Below are 19,820 nucleotides of genomic sequence, written 5' to 3' on the forward strand. Positions count from 1 at the left end.
TATATATATATATATACACATATACATATATATATATTATATATATAAACCATAAACACAGTAATGAACCTAAAGGTCGGTTTAGTAGGTGATGGTAGAGAGAGAGTACCCTACCAGATTTCAACCAGATCACCCTATCACCCTATCACCAGATCCCCTACACGGCGTGTGAAAATTCACACATCAGGGTAGGGGGGCCAGGTCCTTTCCCTGTGCCGGTTAGGGTTTCCCAGGAAGACCTGGTACCCGAAAAATCACTTCAGCTCGGGTGGAGCTGCAGGTGCCCGGAGGGCCTTGCCCGGGAATCGAACCCGGGACCCTTCGGTCAGCAGTCCAACGCTCTACCCACTGGACTACCGCGACCTACTCATAAAAGATTTATAACCAAATAATTACTCAAATCAAATATGCAATACTTAATGAGGAAAAATTTCACCCTTTATATATATATATATATATATATATATATATATATATATATATATATATATATATATATATATATATATGTATATATATATATATATGTATATATATATATATGTATATATATATATATATGTATATATATATATATATATATATATATATATATATATATATATATATATATATATATATATATATATGTATATATATATATGTATATATATATATGTATATATATGTATATATGTATATATATATATGTATATATATGTATATATGTATATATATATATATATGTATATATATATATGTATATATGTATATTTATATACATATATACATATATATATATACATATATATATATATATATAAATATATATATATATACATATATATATATACATATATATATATGTATGTGTATATATATATATGTATATATGTATATATATATATATATATATATATATATATATATATATATATATATATATATATAATCTTCGAAATGGAACGTTCTTCGGTGGCGATATCGGCTTCGATACATTTAACATTAAAAAAGCACTTTATCTTACATAAGTGGCTCCATTATTATTATGTAAATGCAATATTATTTTTTAACTAACATCATGAGTGGAATAGCGTGGGTAAGCGGCGAAGCCAAATGAATTAATCATTACTGCTTAATTAGTTTGAGGTATCAGAGGTGAACGTTTATTTGCTATCCATGAAGGTAGATAAAAAATATTTCAATATTGGCAAGTTCCTGTTTTTGAGCTTTCGTTCATACTTGCCACTGTATGTCATTCCTGAGTAAACTTAGAAGATAACTCAAATATCCTTTTTTATACCATGTTCATTATTTTTATGTTTTGTTTTTCTCTGCTCCGGCCTCCATCCATTTTCCATTTCTCACTTTCGCTCAAGAATTTTTTTGTTCCGCCTAACGGGTGCTTCCAAAGCGATCTTTCATGAGATTAGAGAGAAGCCTACTCCTGAATCGGTAAGCCGGGTGAATAATTTTCTGACCAAGCCAACTCAGCAATAAAGTAATATTTGAAATTGTTTAATTTTAAATTTTTACTTTAGAAAGATTGCTGAAAGAAATATTTTTATTAATTTTATATCTACCATCCAATACGCGGGAGCAAGAATTTAATATTTAAATGTATTCAGTCCATGACTTTGCTTCAATTCAGTGAAAACGTAAATGAACTCTTCGGAGACAAATTTAGCTTATACAGCTTATCATTAATGTTCTTTGGGATATAACAGAAAAAGAATCCTTTTGTCCTCATATTAAATCTATTTTCTTGAACATTTTTGTGCCATCAAAGCAAGCTAAATCCCGGAGTAACCTCTAGAGTAGTCGGGAGAGGAGGTTGAAATTTTACCCCCGCTCAGAAGGCTGTTTCAGAGTGGTTGGGAGTAGGGTGGGGACCAAGGGAAAGAAAATTGCGTGAACCATAACGCGGCCTTTAGAAATATATATGACGAAACACAAGAAGGCTCCGTAATTTCGTCCCTCCCCATGATGAAAAGAGGTTCTGAGGAAATAAAACTCCTTTACTCTCGCAACTTCAAATATTCGTTTTGGAAGGCCTAAGAATGAAGGAAGTGGCGTGGAGGCGGTGTTAGGAGTTTGAAATGGGACGATGTTCAAAAACGGGGGATGGGTTTGGGGCTAGATGGCCCGGAAGGGGTTGGGGAACTGAGAGATGAAGGAGAATTTTTCGCCTCACCAGGAGGAAGCCAGGGGACGTGTTTGAATCTTTCAGATTCCGATGAAAAATGCATGTCCCATCCCCTCGACACTACCTCCCACTTCACAATCCGGTCCCGCCCCTCGCTACCGCCACAACATCGCATCCGAAAGAAAAACCCCACGACTTCTCATGCCCCTCACCTCTCGTCTCTTTAGGAGTGACAAGGGCAACCTCTCCTTTACCCTATGCCCCACAACACACCTCTCTATCTCCCCATTCCCTCGTACTTCCGGGGGGTACACTTTTTTCACCTGAAAACAGTTCCCAAACCACCGACACCTCTATGTCCGTGGTTCTACCCGCCCTCCATCGACCTATCCTTGTCTTTCTTCCCCGCCTCCCTTATCCGTCGTTTCCCCGGAGACTGGGACACGTGACTTCCCTGGAGGCATGCATTCCGGAGGACCCCGAAAAAAACCCCTTCGGCCCAATTCTCTATCCCAACATTCCCCTTTCCTTTCACCTCTGAATATCTCTACCCCGCCCCGTCAAACCCTCCTTACGCACGCTTTCTTCACCTTTCTCCCCTTTTCTCTTCATCTACTCCGTCTAACTCCTCCTTTTACATGTGTGTGTGTGTCACCTCCGTATCATACTCCGCGTCCTACCTTCATACTTAAGGCTCATCTCTCACACTCTAATCTTCTCCTTGATATATAGTACGTCCCACCGTTCCTCAAATTGCTCCCTTCGTCACCCCAGTGATTTTTTTCTACATTCCTGACCTGGTTTCCTGCACAATCTCCCTCTCTGTCTTCACCTTTTCTTCGCCCTCTTCCCCCGGGGCACACGGCGGCCTTCATTTCTCCCACCCCTCTTGGACCTTCCCGACATTTTCTCAAACGTTGCACACGACGTACTCTCATCTCTACGTTCGGCATCTCCTGCACACGTATAGGAAAGCGTGTACGGTGTAAATACTTCGGCCTAGGGTTTGCGTGCTCTTTTCTATCCCCTTAGTGAGCTATAACAAAAGCAGCTATTCTCATGCTTTCCCTCTTTCACTTCTTCCTCCTGGTTCTTTATCTTCCTTTGTGCTCCTCTTATTCTCCAACTCTTTTGTTCTCTCATCCTCATCTCTGTTTGCTTCCGAGGATATATTCTCTTGCTCTTTTATTTTTTCGATTTCTCATCAATCTTTTCGACGTTTTGCTGAAACAACTAATTCTCTCCTGTCACCTTGGTTTTATTCCTCTTTCTTCTATTCTCCTACTTTTTCTTTCCATCCTCTTCATGAAAACTTTCCCGTAGTCTACCACTTCCTCGGATATTTCTGCCACCTTAACTCTACTTCTCCTCTGTTTTATTTTCCGCGTCTTATCTGGCCATTCTTTCTCAGCTACTTCTAATTCCCTTGCGATTTCCACACTCGGTTTTTGGTCAGAATCTGTCCGCTTCCCTTTCTGGGGCGTGTGGATGAATTCCCTTTTCCAGCCTATCGATATGCCCCAAAAAAATATAAAGGTGAGACCATTGATGTCGTTCCTTTCATTTCCACAAAAACACGATACGAGTATTAAGTAAATTTCCGATAACTGGGCTGGATCTCTTTTGATGGCATCTGTGATAAAACCTTTTTGCTGGAGTTATTATTCCCATATACGGATTCCTAACATATTAAGAGAGCTCCATCCGAAAAACGACTATTGTGAGACCATGTACTACGGTTAAATTAAAAGAAAGGCATTGAGAAGTATAGAAAATTTATGTGATGGTAAAATTATAATAAAAAATAAAACATAGGGTTAAAACCAAAAGCTTAGAACTTCAAAACTAATTGTTACCTTGAGAATGGAAATGTTTTGAAAATATAAAAAATGTACACATATACTTTTATAATTAATAGGCCCAATTCCTTAAATTTTTATTAAAAATTATTTAAACTATGAAATTTAGTCCTTTAATAATTATATATCTGCTACAATTCAGAGAAAAACTTTTGTTTTATTTCTGAATCGATTTTTAAAAATAATTTGAACGTTTAAAATTCCTAAATATGCCAAAATAATGTAAAAACATGACAGAAAATGTAGCAGTCTGGGAATTGGTTTAACGGCTACAAATTTATTGCTGTAAAGCATGAGTCTAAATTATTTTTTTAAATCTGAAGTTATTTCGAAACTTACCTTCATCGGTATTATTGTATCATTACAAGTCTTTACAGATAACAATTTTACACCTTCAAATATTTAAAGTTAATTTACAAATACAGAATAAAAATCGTAGCAAAAGACTAAATAATCGCCCTTGTATTTGGAAGTTTAAAAATCAATACTTAGCTATTCAAACAAAACAACTAATTGTGATAACTATTCCTTATTATTTATTTTAAAATAATCCATAAGTTTAGGCTATTTATATAATCTAACTAATATTTGAATCATATTTTGGAGAGAATAATCACTTCGTTGCAAAGCCTATGTGCATAATATAATGATATTCTATTCATCTTTTGTAGCTTGTGGATATGATAGCATGAGTAAACCTTTTTCTTTTAGTATCTGTCACTGAAATAATTGTCAGTATTTATAACGAACTGTAATAAGTTTTCTATGGCTTGAGCATAAAATTTTAAAACACACAATCTTTAGCCTCTTCGGTTGCATTGCAATGAGTATATTTTTAAAAGTTATTATCCATTTCTTGTTTCCTTTAATCCTTTTTAGATTTACTACTCAATATGAACCCCATATAGCGAAATAATTTCTGGACACTCAAAAATAGGAAAGGTCAATGGTAAACCGTCATGGTTACATACCGATACAGTTAGTTTATTTATTTATTTATTTATTTATTCAGTATAAGTCCGAAAACAGCACATTTTTAGGCCTTTATATCGAACTATTAACAACGATAACAATGTCACATTTACAAACACCCAAGCCCTAGATGGAGGGAAACTCACCCAGGCGGGAATCGAACCCGCGACCCTTGGAATAGCAGACGAGGACGTTACCCCGCCGCCACCGGGGCCGGCATAGTTATATTCATTATGCTACTAATTTTATCAGTTCATTTATATGGATGATATCTGAAGTTATACTATATATCTTCAATTAATATTAACAAAAATTAACTTGTAATTACCTGCTCTACAATAGCGTATTCGCGTGCGTATTTGTATATTAACGCTCATGACAGTGTGAAATGATGGGCAATGATTAAATATTAAAAGATAAATAAAGTAAGTACAAACCTTGTACTTATTTTTATTTAGATATAGTTTATTTTCGAAGGTTCAATTTATAATCAATTTTTTACTCTTACAAATCATTAATGTAAATTAACAAATACATTGGTCCTAAAAATACCTTTATCGCACTGCCATCATAGCCGTATGGCTGAGGCCATTATTCATCTTTACAATAATTTTCCTGTTTGACAAAGAATCCTTAATCAATCTATAAAAAGAATTTTAACTCTAGGTATCCTTACTTTTAATTAAACTCTTAACAGAAAATGATTTATCAAAAAGCTGCCATTTACAAACTTATATGAAGCAGAGATTTAATGCCAAGCACTGAAATGAGTAATTCGTGCCATCAATTAAGTGCATAGATTTATCTCTAATTAAATATTCGAGATGAATCTAAATGGTGTTTTTTTCTCATGATAGTATCTGAGCTAAACTGTCTCACACTCAATCATCGTCTAAATTCGAATTCCATTTAACTAGTTTACATTTCTTCGTGTTCTTTCTTCTGATCATTAAACTCACTTCCTCTGCTTCACTCTGTAGCATATTTCTACCTCCACGAGATTGTTCTTCACGGGACACCAACAAAATTCTCCTCCTCCATCTCTGGATCTCCCCTAAAGAAGCCCTGCCCTCCCATCCCTCGACTCCACCTTCTTACAATTTCCAAGCCGGCTGCTAGCTCTCTCTTGCTCCTCCATTCCCTCGAGAATGCCTCCCTTTCACCCCGGTCCCGTGAGACCTTAATTCTCGTCTTCCCAAATTTCATTGTTTCACGAGTCATATCCTCCAGCTCTTTAACTGAATAGATGTTTGCGTGACCCGGCGACATAAGTGCTTTTTACTGTGGCACCGAGTCTATAAATATATTATTAAACAGGAGTTCCAATTATGCGTACCTGTTTTATTTTATAAACCCAGTAGCTTAGTCGAATTTCCTACGGAGAAGTGGGATTTCCTTAATGTGAATTGTCTTCTTAGGGTTTTTTAGAATTCTTTATTGAATTTCACATTCATGCAGTATTTTTACGAGTACGACTTTTTCAGGAGAATGTTTCATCGCACTGATATAAGTATATATTCAAACAAGAAAACAGTAATGACTTAATTAAATAATGTGTTGTGAAAAGAAAATTCATGTGTTATGCTTAGTTATTTTAGGGGTAATTTAATCTTTCGATTTCTTAGTTATGCATTTTAGGATGATTTTCGGAGCATATTTTTGGTCAAAATAATTGTTTAATCAACTTTTAATTGGGAAATGACGAATAAAATCATTATAATTACAAATAAAAAGACGGAAATTTTAAAAGTTCCTCCACATATTCCGCTGAGTTGATCAGAATAATGTAAAGGACCAGAGAGATAACATAATGGAGATATCATGACGTACATACACAGACGAATACTCGATCTTGCCCGGTAAATCAGAAGTAATAATAATTAAAAACCGAAGTCACTGTAGAAACGGTAAAGACATTCCATTTACAAGTCAGGATAAGATTTAACGTTCCGTAGGCATAAGGTATATTCGTTGGTACATGTGTATGTTAGTTGATAGTATATGTATTTTCATGTGTGTAAGTTATTAAGTAAGGTTCTTGCATGAAAGCACGAGGGTGGTCCCAGAAGTCCCCGGCCTGACATAGAAATGGCGGGAGTTGTTTGAAAAATGTCACCATATGAGCAAGTACGCAATCTTTAAAGCATATATTTCAAGTTTGGAGACGTCCCGTTGATTGGTATTTGTTTGGCAGCCATCAATATTGAACATTTTCGCTGAATTTGTGAACATCGCATCGCATCGACGAGCATCGCATTACTCGACTAATGAGGTGAGGACTTCTGAAACGATGTAGAAAATAAACAAATTGATAGTGTATGATCGTCAACTGTAATTGTACGAGCTAGCAGACAGTAGACATGTCAAAAAGTGCGTTATGTCGCATATTAACTGAAAATTTGGATATGAGAAAGATGTGTACAAGATGGGTGCTGCTTTTCCAGTTTTGTGAAGATGTTTCAATTGAGTATTTATCAAAATTTTAAAGCAACAAGACAGATTTTTTGCGCTGTCCATAACCATCGAGGAAACATGGATTCATTACTTCACACGCGAGACAAAAGAGCAATCAAAACAATTGATTCAATAGGGAGAACCGTCTCCAAAGAAGGCGAAGACCGTTTCGTCTGCAGTCAAGGTCATGGCATCGGTTTCATGGGATGCGCGTGGGATAATATACATAGACTATCTTGAAAAGGGAAAACCTATCAACGGTGAGTATAATGCGAACGTATTGCAACGTTTGCTTGAAGAAATTAAGCAAAAGAGGCCGCATTAGGCTAACAAGAAAGTGTTGTTTCATCAAGACAATGCGCTAGCTTACAAATCCGTTATTGCAATGGCCAAAGTTCATGAATTAAAGTTTGAATTGCTACCTCATACACCCTTTTCGCCAGTTTGAGTGCCTTTGGATTATTTACTGTTCGCAAACTTGAAAAAAATGGCACTCTAGTCAAAGATTTTCCAACCGTGAAGACGTAATGCCGGCAATTAATGGTTATTTTGAGGAGCAAGAAAGTTCTTATTATTAAAAGGGTATCGAACTTATTAAACATCGCTGGGAAAAGTGCATAGAGCTGAAAGGATATTATATCGAAAAATAGACATCATTTTCCAAAATCTTCGTTGGTCCGGGTTCTTCTAGGATTACCCTCGTATGCGATTATTAGGTGTAGATTGGCATACATTTTTGAGATTTTTATGTGGTTTAAATCTCTTTTACGGTTAGTGATCTAACGCCTTCCGCCACACGCCCTTGCGGCGACTTGCAGGGTACTTTGTTGATGTAGATATAGAAAAGTATGTAATTCCACATGGAAACAATATCAAGTGTGGTGTATTTATTTCATTAAAATAGATGAGATTACTTAAAATTTTTTGTTTGGACGTATTCCCACGATAGCCACTATTGAAGCGTGTGATTAGTCGAAATAAGCATTTAATATAAATCAAGTATAGGTCACTTTGAAAGCGCATTGTACCAGCTAAGGGATTATAACAGAACTCCATTGCCTATGCTAAATATAAATGCCATGTATGAGTAACGGTACGCAATGGCATATAAATATACAACTAATTAATTATTCGTCAATATTGTCGTAAGTTATCCATTATTCAAACTTCAGTCATCATCCTAGATAATGAGCCGTTCATTAACTTTCTCTTTCAAAATGTACTCTAATATGCAAAGGAAAATGATGACCGAAATATTTCCTTGATTATCACTATACTTTGTCCCTCTAAAAGATTGGTTATATTGTTTTTATTTTATAATAACCTCGGATGCATAATTTGAACAACTATTATGAGCTATACGAAGAAATTTATTTCCCTACAATGTGGTGACACTATTAATACTATATCTTAGAAAGAGTGAAAAACCTTTTAGATGTATTTGTAGCTCATGTGCTTCTGAAATTGAAATAAATTGGCTAATTGCTACACGCAAAAGGCGGCATTCTATTTTTGGTACTTTTCTCCGGTTCCAGATCTTGGTAACTTGTTTTTCCCTTTTCCTTCGCACAGTTTTTCAAGGAAATACAATTTAATAATAATATTTAAATGGGCGCTTTAAGTTATGAGGATTGATTGTGTCATTGCCAATGGAAACTTCATTTTACTAACAACATTTCAATGATTTGAGACGCGCGTTTTCTTCATTTACTGTAATTTCATAATTTAATAATTTATTTGTGTAGGGTATTATAATCATGAAGATACGTGCTTGGAATTACTATTTCTGTAATTGCTAATACCAGCTTTCTTACTGCGCAGGATCCTCTTCTGCGATGACCATAAGTTATTAATGGGAAAACGTTTTATTTGAAAGGCATGCCACCAAATGCTATAATTAGCCTTAATTATCGGTGGATCAAATGATCGGAAAAGAAAATACTTTGTTCTTCCACATGTGTTTTTATGCACGTCCTAGGTTTTGACTTACAGTCATTATCAGCTGAAGTAGGGAGGACACACAGCTTTATATACTAGATCGAGAAGAGGAGAGGGTGGTGCTGGTGAAGTGGGAGGAGGGGAAAGAGAAGGGGAACTGGTGTGTGTATGGTTGGGAGGGGGAGAGGCCGGTTGGGCATGGCATTAGGAGGGGGGGAGGGGCTGTGGAAAAGAGGGAGGCGTAGGAGGGGGGAACGGGAGGAATACGTCAGGTCATTAACTATTATACCCTTGTAATTACTTTTTAAGTCGAAACCTAGGTCATGCATAATAAAATGTATGTGAAAGAACAAAGTGTTTTTTCCGATATGAATCGCTTCCATAAATACACGCCTCAAACCATTCTATGGATCAAATGATGCCGATAAGGTTCCATTATAAGTATAGGGAAAATAAAAATTACTTGTATATGGCTTATCCTGTTTAAAATAAAATGAATTTTTTTCGGCTTCGTTCCACGCCAATTTAAATATCCTATTCTAAAACTTACCTAGCTGATTTTTTAACCTTTTAAAGCATTGTGACACTAAAAGGCTTGACTTGACGGTCAATCTGTCTCGAAAAATATCGTAAATTTGCTATCTTTTTAATTTTTAACCCTGTTTCTCTTTGCCTGAATTCCTGATTATAGAAAACTCTTTTTCTTTTAGTCGGCCTTAGTACACATATCCTTTCATACAAACCACATTGTCCATTCTCTTCCTCCCTCTTTCCGTTTTCCGAACATTCTCTCTCCTTTTAGAGCTTTCATTGCTTCATTATCAATCAGAACCTTTTCAAAGTGTTTCTCTGCCTTCTACGAATTTCAGCCATCAAGTTTTCATCTTTCCTCACCGCATGGAACGTGTCAAAAGATTCTCTTCCTGTATATGGTTTATTTCTATCTTCTCAGTGACCGCCTCCTTAAAGCTTCAAATCTGCGCTAAACCTCTTTTCTCAATCAGCAGGACTTCAGGGTGTAAAACTGTTTCGTTTCACGTTAGTCTTCTTTGTGCTTTTATTTTTGTTTCAATGTGGTAAGTTATGAGGAAAATAAAACAAGAATTTCATCATAATTCAATTCTGCAAAATTTGCGCTGCAAAGTTTGAATTTTTTAATTTGTTTCTGAATAAATAATTTAGTATTTTTATGTTTTTAATGAAAACGATTAAAGCATACATTTACGTAAATTTTATGTTTATCCCTTCAAATTCAAAGCTTCCTAGCTGAAATGTTGTTCATTTTGACATCCTAAAATGTTAGTTATCCAATCAAATATTAATCCTAGTTTTTCTTTGTAAAGTTTTTCGTGAAAAAATATGTAATCTGACATGTATACAGGTAGTTTAAGTAGTGTAGTTATTATACAATAAAAATCTCTTTCCAGTTTTTACTCTATCGTGTGCATAAAATAATATAATGTGTTGTCTGAGATTTATGTGCATATAATTACGTTCAGGAAGTAAAACACCTAACTTTGGATATTTACGAGTAAAATAAGAAGGTACGAGTCAAGTATAAGAACTTACCTTATTTACTATTTAATCAACATTTCTAAGCATCAAAATCTTGCTTATTAATCGTGCAAACATTAGTTTGAAAAACTTATATTATAAATATTATAGCAGCGCAAGAATTCTCAGGAAATATGTTTCTCTAGGAACTTTTTGGGCAAATGTCTTTTGAAGAAGATATTATTTGGTAAATATTGGTAATCGATATTGTTTCAGGGTTGGCCATTCATAGCAGGTCATTACTAGGACAAAAATTACTCGTCTGTCTGTTTTTAAGTATTTTTCGCGATTGACCCTACTGGATGACTAAAGACAACTTTGGGAGACCTATCCCGAAGTTTTGTCTAATGCGTTTCACCCGAGGCGATAACACGTCAATGATGAATTCAAATTCTATAGGAAGGCGTTGAGGGACATTTAACACCAGCAAAATGTTCTCATATAATTCCACCAACGAAAATATCGGGTCCGATTTCCATACTTTATCTTTATAAGTACACCTTAAAATTGCTACCAGTCAAGAGAACTTCTCATAGGATAACCTGGCAGAGATATTTAAGCAAAATAATGTCTTCGGCTCCACAAATTCTATGCGCAACTTCTGCATCTGGGTTTTAATATGGGCTTCTGTTTTCCTCAAATGATCATCATTATTTCCTTTGGTCCAAAAAAACTTACTGATATAATAATAGTTTACATATGTCTTTGCTGCTGTTAAGTTAGTGACATTCCATGTTATAATTAGAGGTTTCATGGTATTTTTATTCAAAATTTCATAAAAATATCTTTTTCCATCTATTTTTGCTCTTGGTTTATACTTTTAATTGGATTGTAGAAATCGGCAAAAGAGAAACGAAATCTTGAAGTTGGACAATTACAATAAAAGAATGAACATTCCAAAGGGTATTCATATTCAACAGAATATATATCTTTATGGTATGATATCAATTAATCAAGCGATAAAGCTACCAGTTTCAGGCTTAACTTTGTGGAATTCTTTCATGGTGAGGGTGAAAGAAAGAGAAAAAACAACTTTCGATGCTGCGCATCATAGATGATGCGCAGAATCGAAACCATGGTCGTGTTATATTAATAAGTGTGTGGAAGGGCAAAGTTGTTTTTTATCTTTCTTTCACCCTCACCAATCAAGCGATAGATCAAATGAGAAAATATATCATAGGAATTGTTGGGTACTCATTGAAATTGAGCTCCATTTATTTATATTTTGTTTTGTAAAGCATCACAAATGCTATTTCCTCATAGCAAAGCCGTAGACATAACTTTACTCGCCACAGGAATTGGCGATGTAACCAACTAAGTGATTTACATAAATGAGGAGCTTTCGAAGTTTTTTTTAGGAAGTACCCCTTCAGGGAACCTCAAGAGCAGGAAGTTGCACAATATTAGGTAGGGAGTGGCATGATTCATTAAGGAAGGGTAGTCATCTGTTCAGTAGACCTGATAAAATTACCTAATTGCCTTACTACTGGGTAAAGTAAAAAGGTTTTACATTTACTCAAAAACATAATATAGACGTCTAGACCATATTTTGGGACTAAACTTTCCATTCATATTATTGTGTAATTTCTCTTTCGACAAAATTCCCAAAGGAAATATAAAATTGCATAACTTTAAGCTAGATAATTTAAAATAAAAAAAATGCAATACAGGGTTGGCACTGATGTTTTTGCCCATTAACTTTGTGAATGTAAAGATGAGAAAAATCTTTTTATTTCTCAAACAAAGTTCACTTAAAGCAATTTATGATGAAATAAACATTGAGGCGTTGAACTGCCATTATTATGCAGTTTACCAAATCACTTAAATCGAAGTTTTATATATTTTACTGAAAATTTTATATAGTTTATTTCTATGCCATGATGATTAATATGAGTGTATTTTATAATATTTTTCACTCTTTGACGAATTCCTAATGTGTTAGTACGAAAAGAGGAATTCGGATACCATTCAATACATAATCTCTTTCGTCAAAGATTTTCTTATATCACTGTCCAGCTGTCGGAGTGTACTACTTCGTAATCAATGACCGAGTTCTTAGAAGAGCTGTAGGTGGATTATCATAAACAGCAAAAATGTCGAAGTACTCATTTCTCTAATATTCCCCTCTATCAATTCCTTTAACTAAATCACTAGAATGAAAGAAAAAATTGATTTTGGTGGTTTTTAGATATATAAAATTGAAATTCTAAAACAGTTTTAGTAACAGTGACTGTAAATAGCTGTCTACCCAAAAATAATAGCTACAATATATGGAGGCTTTAGTTTTGGCATGCTGAATCAATCTTAGGGAATTTTTAATTGAATGGAACTTTCCGTTCCCTCTCCTCTATCAAACCGGTGTGAATTACTTACCAGGAATTTAATTAACTTGATATAAAACTGCTGGTTCACCTCCATGTCCTTTATATTTGTGAATATTCACACTATAAATACACACAATACAAACGCCAGTCCTCACCAATTGAAAATTGTGGATTTAAAATATTTTCTTCAACCACTGTGTTCAAGTCAAGGTAAGTTGCTCGTAAATAATCCTCTAGAAATTGTAGTGAGGCTTACGTCGTGATGAATATAATCGGCTACGGTTTTCATCATAAAAAATATTCTTTTATCTCGTTACCCCATTAACATGTTTTTAATTACCCCCTGTGATCGGTCTAGAGAATTTGACAAGGCTACCACATATTTCTAACAGGTCTGGTTGAAATTTACTTTTAACGCTTGGTCTGACTAATACATCCCCGGCATTTGGCAAGCCATCCAAGTGAAATATGTCCAACTATCGATTTTATACAAGTGCAATTAGGCCTTCCTAAAAATACCTAGTCACCATTTACTTTTACTTACAACAAAAATTGGCATTGAAATACTAGTGTGGACACTCTTCCTATCTCGGTGGACTTTCGTCCGAAGCCATAATTTCTGCAATCATTGCGATATCATTAAAGTAATATAAAACGTTTTCAAGGATTTTTATTCATCATTACAATTATTTATTTCACTAAAGAATACTATGAATTTTTGAGGGAACATTCCATCTAATTGTGGTATACAATTATCGGCATTTTGCGATTAAAATATGTACTTTCATAGTTAGTGCTACAATTTCCGTGATAGATAGTTGATGAAAAAGTAGGTTCCATGTATGAAAAGTTTGATGTAAGAATAAAGTATACCTCAATTTAAAATAAAAACCAAATAATTTTCCTGTTTCATAGCAACATACAATTTCCGTCTCCGTAACAAATACCTTCTTAAGAGATCGGATTGTACGGTGGTTAGTACGATATGCTGGACACACTGATGTCTTTTTTAAGAGTGTGTCAATGCGGACGCCGGTTTCCTCTCCGCCCGTATTTTCTGTTAATACTACCCCAACTAAACTAAACAATAAATGTCCAAAAATGGCGTTCTGATTTCATAAACTGCCTTAGCTGCCAGTCCACACCGTAAAGCTCCTATCTTATCTCATAAAAAACCCTCCCCCACTTATTTACACCCAACGTTTGTGCTAAACTTCCCCTTCACTTCTTTCTCCCCCCCCCTCTTTACAACGGTAATTTTCTTGATCGTCCGATTCCCCCTCCCCTTCACTGCATAACCTATCTTTTCAAACACTTCAACTATCAGCTTAGTCTATTGGCTCCCGGTCCTTTGACCCACCCCTTCACCCCCCCCCCACATTTTCCACTATATATACTTCGGATTGCCCTTACCCTTTCTCACTTCGGCTTATGTTGTCGTGACGAAAACTCTCTCAGAAAAATAAATTTTTCCCCTAAATTTTTTTTGGTGCAATTTTGCCAGGAATGGATTGAATTCTTCCATTATTTAATAATTTTAAATTGAAAAATCGGTGTCAATGATAAAAATAATAAATTTGGTTTTTAGAAAAAAATAAGAAAATATTTAACTTTTAACTAAAGTCAATATAATCGTAATTATGCATTTTAGTTCTGTTTCTCCAAGGTTGTTTAATGAGATAACTAATAATTACAAAAAATTAGAAACTTTGTAATTGATTTCATAGTATAGATTTGAATTACTGTGAGGAAAAAGGGTTATTGATCATTCCGTGAATAATTCGTGACGTACTTTAAAAGAACATAACGGGTATGATCTAATTATACTCCATTCAAGTTCACTAGTCGGCGATTATTTACGTAAAAGTTATCAAGTATAGACATGTAAGAAAAATGTTAGAATGTACATAACTCTTAATAAAATCAGGTTTAAGCACTCGGCTGGATATCAAGGGATACGAGCTCGAATCCCTTTCAAGGCGAAATATTTCTGTACTTTGAAATTGTTGCATCATGTTTGTGCCCCATAAGTAACATAATTGATCGGCAAGAACTCTGTAGAAACGCGTGTAAATTATCTAAATAGAACTCAAATTTCAGCCAAGCAAGGATTTGAATTTCTAATAATATTTAATTTGGTGTTTTAGGTTAAGATATCCATTTCACTCAGGCCCGCTGAAATGTTAACAAATCATAGAATTTATGAGAACAAAGAAGAAAGTTCACGTGCAGGGTAGACATTTATTAAGCTATTGAGGCCATTCAGAATGGAACTTTTCGTCAGCTAAATAGAACTAGTCGATGCTATTCAGCGTGTAATGAAAAATCAACTTTATTTGCTCAACCATTTCACCGTATTATTACCTTCGTATAATTAAGAGTTAATTTTATTACTAGATTTTTTCGAGAAGTTTAACGTAACACGATGATAAAATAACTAACGGGGCATAAAAAAATAAATGGTTGCATAAGGAAAGAAAATTATATTACTACCCTATGGCAAAAAAAATATCATCGAGAGTTTTTTATGTTAAAGCTTAAGTGAAAGGAGCCTCGAGGTAATTAAAAGGTGAAAGGAAGCTCAGCGAAAAGGGGACAAATGGCCCATGGGGAGTAGAGGTCTCGTCCTTCAAGTGCATGAGGTTTGCAATCCTTCGCTGTAGCCTACAAGTCTAAATAGTGGTTGTGAAAGGAGGGATATAAAATGGATAAAGGTCTTAGAGCCCTTAGACACTAGATTAAATTTTATTCGAGCATAAATATTGTAGGGGATAGGGGAATGGATTCGGTTTGATATTACCTGAACAATGGTGTTCAAACTTGCGTTTAAGAGAAATGTCTCTTCTTTTGCCTCCGTGGCCCTTCCAGTTGATATTCCTTAATAGCATAATTAAATTTAACCATGCGTAAATTAAGGCTTCTTTGGTGTCTAAACCCCTAGTTGTTAGTTAATCACTTATCAAGAATGTTGGTACTCGAAGTAGATGTGGGGTTAGGTAAGGACATAAATCAACTTTTGACCCTCTAAAGATTTTCTAAACTTCCTCCGGAGACTAAAAACAGACAAACTCTGTAAAAGTACTGGGCTGAAAGTTGTAGGAGAAAATCTTTGTAAAGTCAAAAAATATGGGGTGAAGATACTGGAGCTCTATTCAGGTCGCCTAGTTGTTGGTGGAGAGTGAAACTTGGTAGGGGACTAGAAAAAGCGTCTTGTCGTTTGTACGTTACATTATCGAGCAAACGGGACGGGAGAAGAGGAAGGGGGTGGGGGTGGAAAGGATGGCGTTAGGAGTTTATGGAGCCGGTGGAAGAGGAGGTAAAAAAATCCGGCGCCTGACGACGAAGGAGAGAGGACGGCTGAGGAACCGTCTAGGGGAGAGTGGAGGGAGGAGTTGGAGGGAGTGTTGGTTGGGTGGAATCGGGAGCAAGGGAGAGGGTAGGGAAGTATGTTCAAACCGTTCGACCAAGAGCCATAATAGAAGGCAATTTCGGGGGCGCGGTTAATTGAATTATTGGCCACCTGAGACTCCAGGAACACACGCACACACCAAAGCTTGTTCGGCGGCGTGCAGGAGAGTGCGGGGCTACAAAACAAGCAGGGGGTGGCGCCCAATTATGGATCCATAAATTCGATTCAATTAAAGAATGAGAGAGGGGACATGAAGGAGGGAATGGGAGACTCAAATTGTGCGACGCAAATGCTGTGCGTGGGAGGAAAAAAACTTATTTAGGCATGTGCCAACACACGCACACACAAACGTCGCCATTCCTAGACAAGCCCATGCCTTCTCGACTGCCGTAATGCAGCACTCGCCGCAGCAATATTTCCCGAGAGATATGACCCGATTGATGGCATGGAATTCACTTTTCAATGGAATTCACGGATATCGATGGATATCCAATACTCTTATACGGCCGTGTTATGTACCATTTTAAAGTTTTTGACGCCGCAAAGTTTAGCCAATTTACAGTATGATGATTAAAACAATCCTTAAAACGAGATGCATACCGTAAAAAATAGCTAACGCACATGAAGAAGTACCTATTAAACTTTTTTCTTCCTCTTTGAACGGGTAGAATTCACAACACACAAAAACGCATAGCCTGACTATCGTTGGGACGTTTGACTCTTTTATTGTCCGTTTATTAAAAAAATTAAAATCAAACAGAAAGTTGTGTATTCACATTGTATAGCAAATGTGAATCTTAATTAATGTTACTTAATCTAAGGACAAACTCAGAGTAATTAGATAGCTAATTTGTGGTAATTTAAGGTCCAGCATCAATTTTTCCTTTGAAATTTCTGGGTGCTCATTAAAGGCATGCAAACGTTATGGAATTGAAGAGTCATTAGTCTCTCCATTGTAACATACACATATGCATATTACATAAATACATCAAAATATCCCCCTACTTACTTTTTAGAGACCTAAGTGCTAAGAAATGGGTAAGTTGTATTCAGGAAATTTGGGTTTATTTAAAATTAAGGGTGGTTAGTATTAAATCAGGTGAAGTCACCATATTACAGAAATTATTTCCTTGAGATAGTTTACATTAACGAATAAATTGAGAACCTCGTATATATTTAGCTGTTAACTTTGTTAACCGGTAAGTAACACGTTTAATGAAAAGGTAACAACAGGCATTGACGTTCATCATGAAATTTTTAGTATCCAAAAGCTTAAAGTTTTATGAATTTCATTATTTTCTACCGGCAAGAAGATTAGGATTATCAGCAGAATATTAAGGAGCTTATATGGACTTAAGATTTTGTACAAAACGTTAATATTATTTAAGTAACTGACGGGCAAACAATAACTTCAAGATGTATGAACTATTTTAAAAGCATAGAATGAATATAACCACTGTTAGAAAACACCCAGCTCTATAATTAATGCTTTTGTTTTATAATGTGATCGCGAAGTACATGTTGATATTTTATAAAGTTTTGAAGTGGGCATTTTTTCTTAACATAAGCAAACAGAACGCATAATCCACCCAATTTCGTAGAAAGGTGTTATCAGGGCTGCGCCATGGATAAATTAATTTAAATAAGGCACTATAGACAGAAGGAAGGGAGTGGCAATGGTAATTGTGAAGAGAATTCCATTAAAAACCCGCGCACTTTCTTGCCAGGATGGGTAATTAAAGTTGTGATCTGATTTCTTAAGTAGCTCGTGCATTAATGACTTTTATTTTGATTATCCCAACATTGGATACGTTTGTCAACTCTAATAAATGGAAGCTTGACGGAAGCAAATCATTTGCTTTGATGGTTCAAATTAGGTGCTTAATTATATCAATGATATTTTTCCCTAAAGAGGGCTATTAAAGAGTAGGTTAGAGATACCGCCCAAGAGTTGCTGTTAGGCAGCTTAATTTTCGGAAGTGGTTCTCTTCAGGAACAGAAGTTTCATTTCACGCATGTTCTATCTCCTTCTAGAGAGGATTTTTGCGGTTCCATAGTTTGCTGAAGCAATCACATAGCCATCTTGAAATTGCCATAGGTCGTAAAAATAGATAATATCACTTCTGCTGGAATGATCATGTCCCCTCATATTGCGGAACTAAAAATACCTAAGTCCCCCACATTGATGGATGAATGTGAGGAAACATAATTGCTCCATTATCCTAATTGGAGATTCGAGAGTAATGTAAAGAGATCTCCATGGGCCTCAGCAATACTTAAAACTGAGTTTCACATTTCCACAGTTTTTAAATTTTACACAAATTCCTAAAATATTTACAAATTTATGAAATATAGTTCCCTTACAAATTATTTTAAATGTATCCAGAAGTGATTCCGAATATTAATGCGCATATATTAACGGATGATGCCTGAAGAGGTATTTTTACTTAAAAATAATGGAATTTAAAACAAAATGTTTATATATATACATTGAATCGAGGCCTTATCTGCTTAAATAAACTAAAGATTAAGATTTTATATTACCCTAAGAATTAAAATAAGACTTAGAAGATACTAACGCCATCTAAAGGATTGAATTATCCGGAGTAATTAAAGTGTACCCTTCGAAAGGTCAGATGTTTTGTTATTATTTGAGCAGTTAGCAATTGCTGCTCTTCTAAATTACATGCATAAAAATCAAATACAAATTCAATCAGAATAATGTGTATTTACTGGTCTTGAGTTGTATTGGGTACACAAGGAAGGGATTATGGAGAAGGGGAGGAAAATCGAAGCGTTTTTGAAATGACAGGAGACCTAAGGAAAGAATGGAAAGATTAGGGCGACTTAACGATTCTCAAAAGTGTTTGCTAAACTTCTAAAGCCGTTTTCGGAACGGGAAATTAAAGACATAAGAAGCTCATTTAAGGTTTATTCGATGGAAAACTGAGGCGAATCACTGCGGTAGGTCTTAGCAGGAAGTTGTGTAAAGGTACACGGAGGTAAATCTACGCCGGGAAGGAAGAGGATTGTATGGGGAGGAAAGGGCTGTTAAAATGTCCGAAAATAAAAACAATACGAGTGAGCATTTCCAAGGAAAAGCATTTGAGGAAGTATCTTTACATCGGCCGTGACAAATGGGTCCGCTAAAAGGCTGAGAAGATTAAGATGAAGGATGAATTGAA

This window comes from Hetaerina americana, unplaced genomic scaffold, assembly GCF_022747635.1.
Source record: "Hetaerina americana unplaced genomic scaffold, ioHetAmer1.1.p SCAF_3, whole genome shotgun sequence".
Lineage (NCBI taxonomy): Eukaryota > Metazoa > Arthropoda > Insecta > Odonata > Calopterygidae > Hetaerina > Hetaerina americana.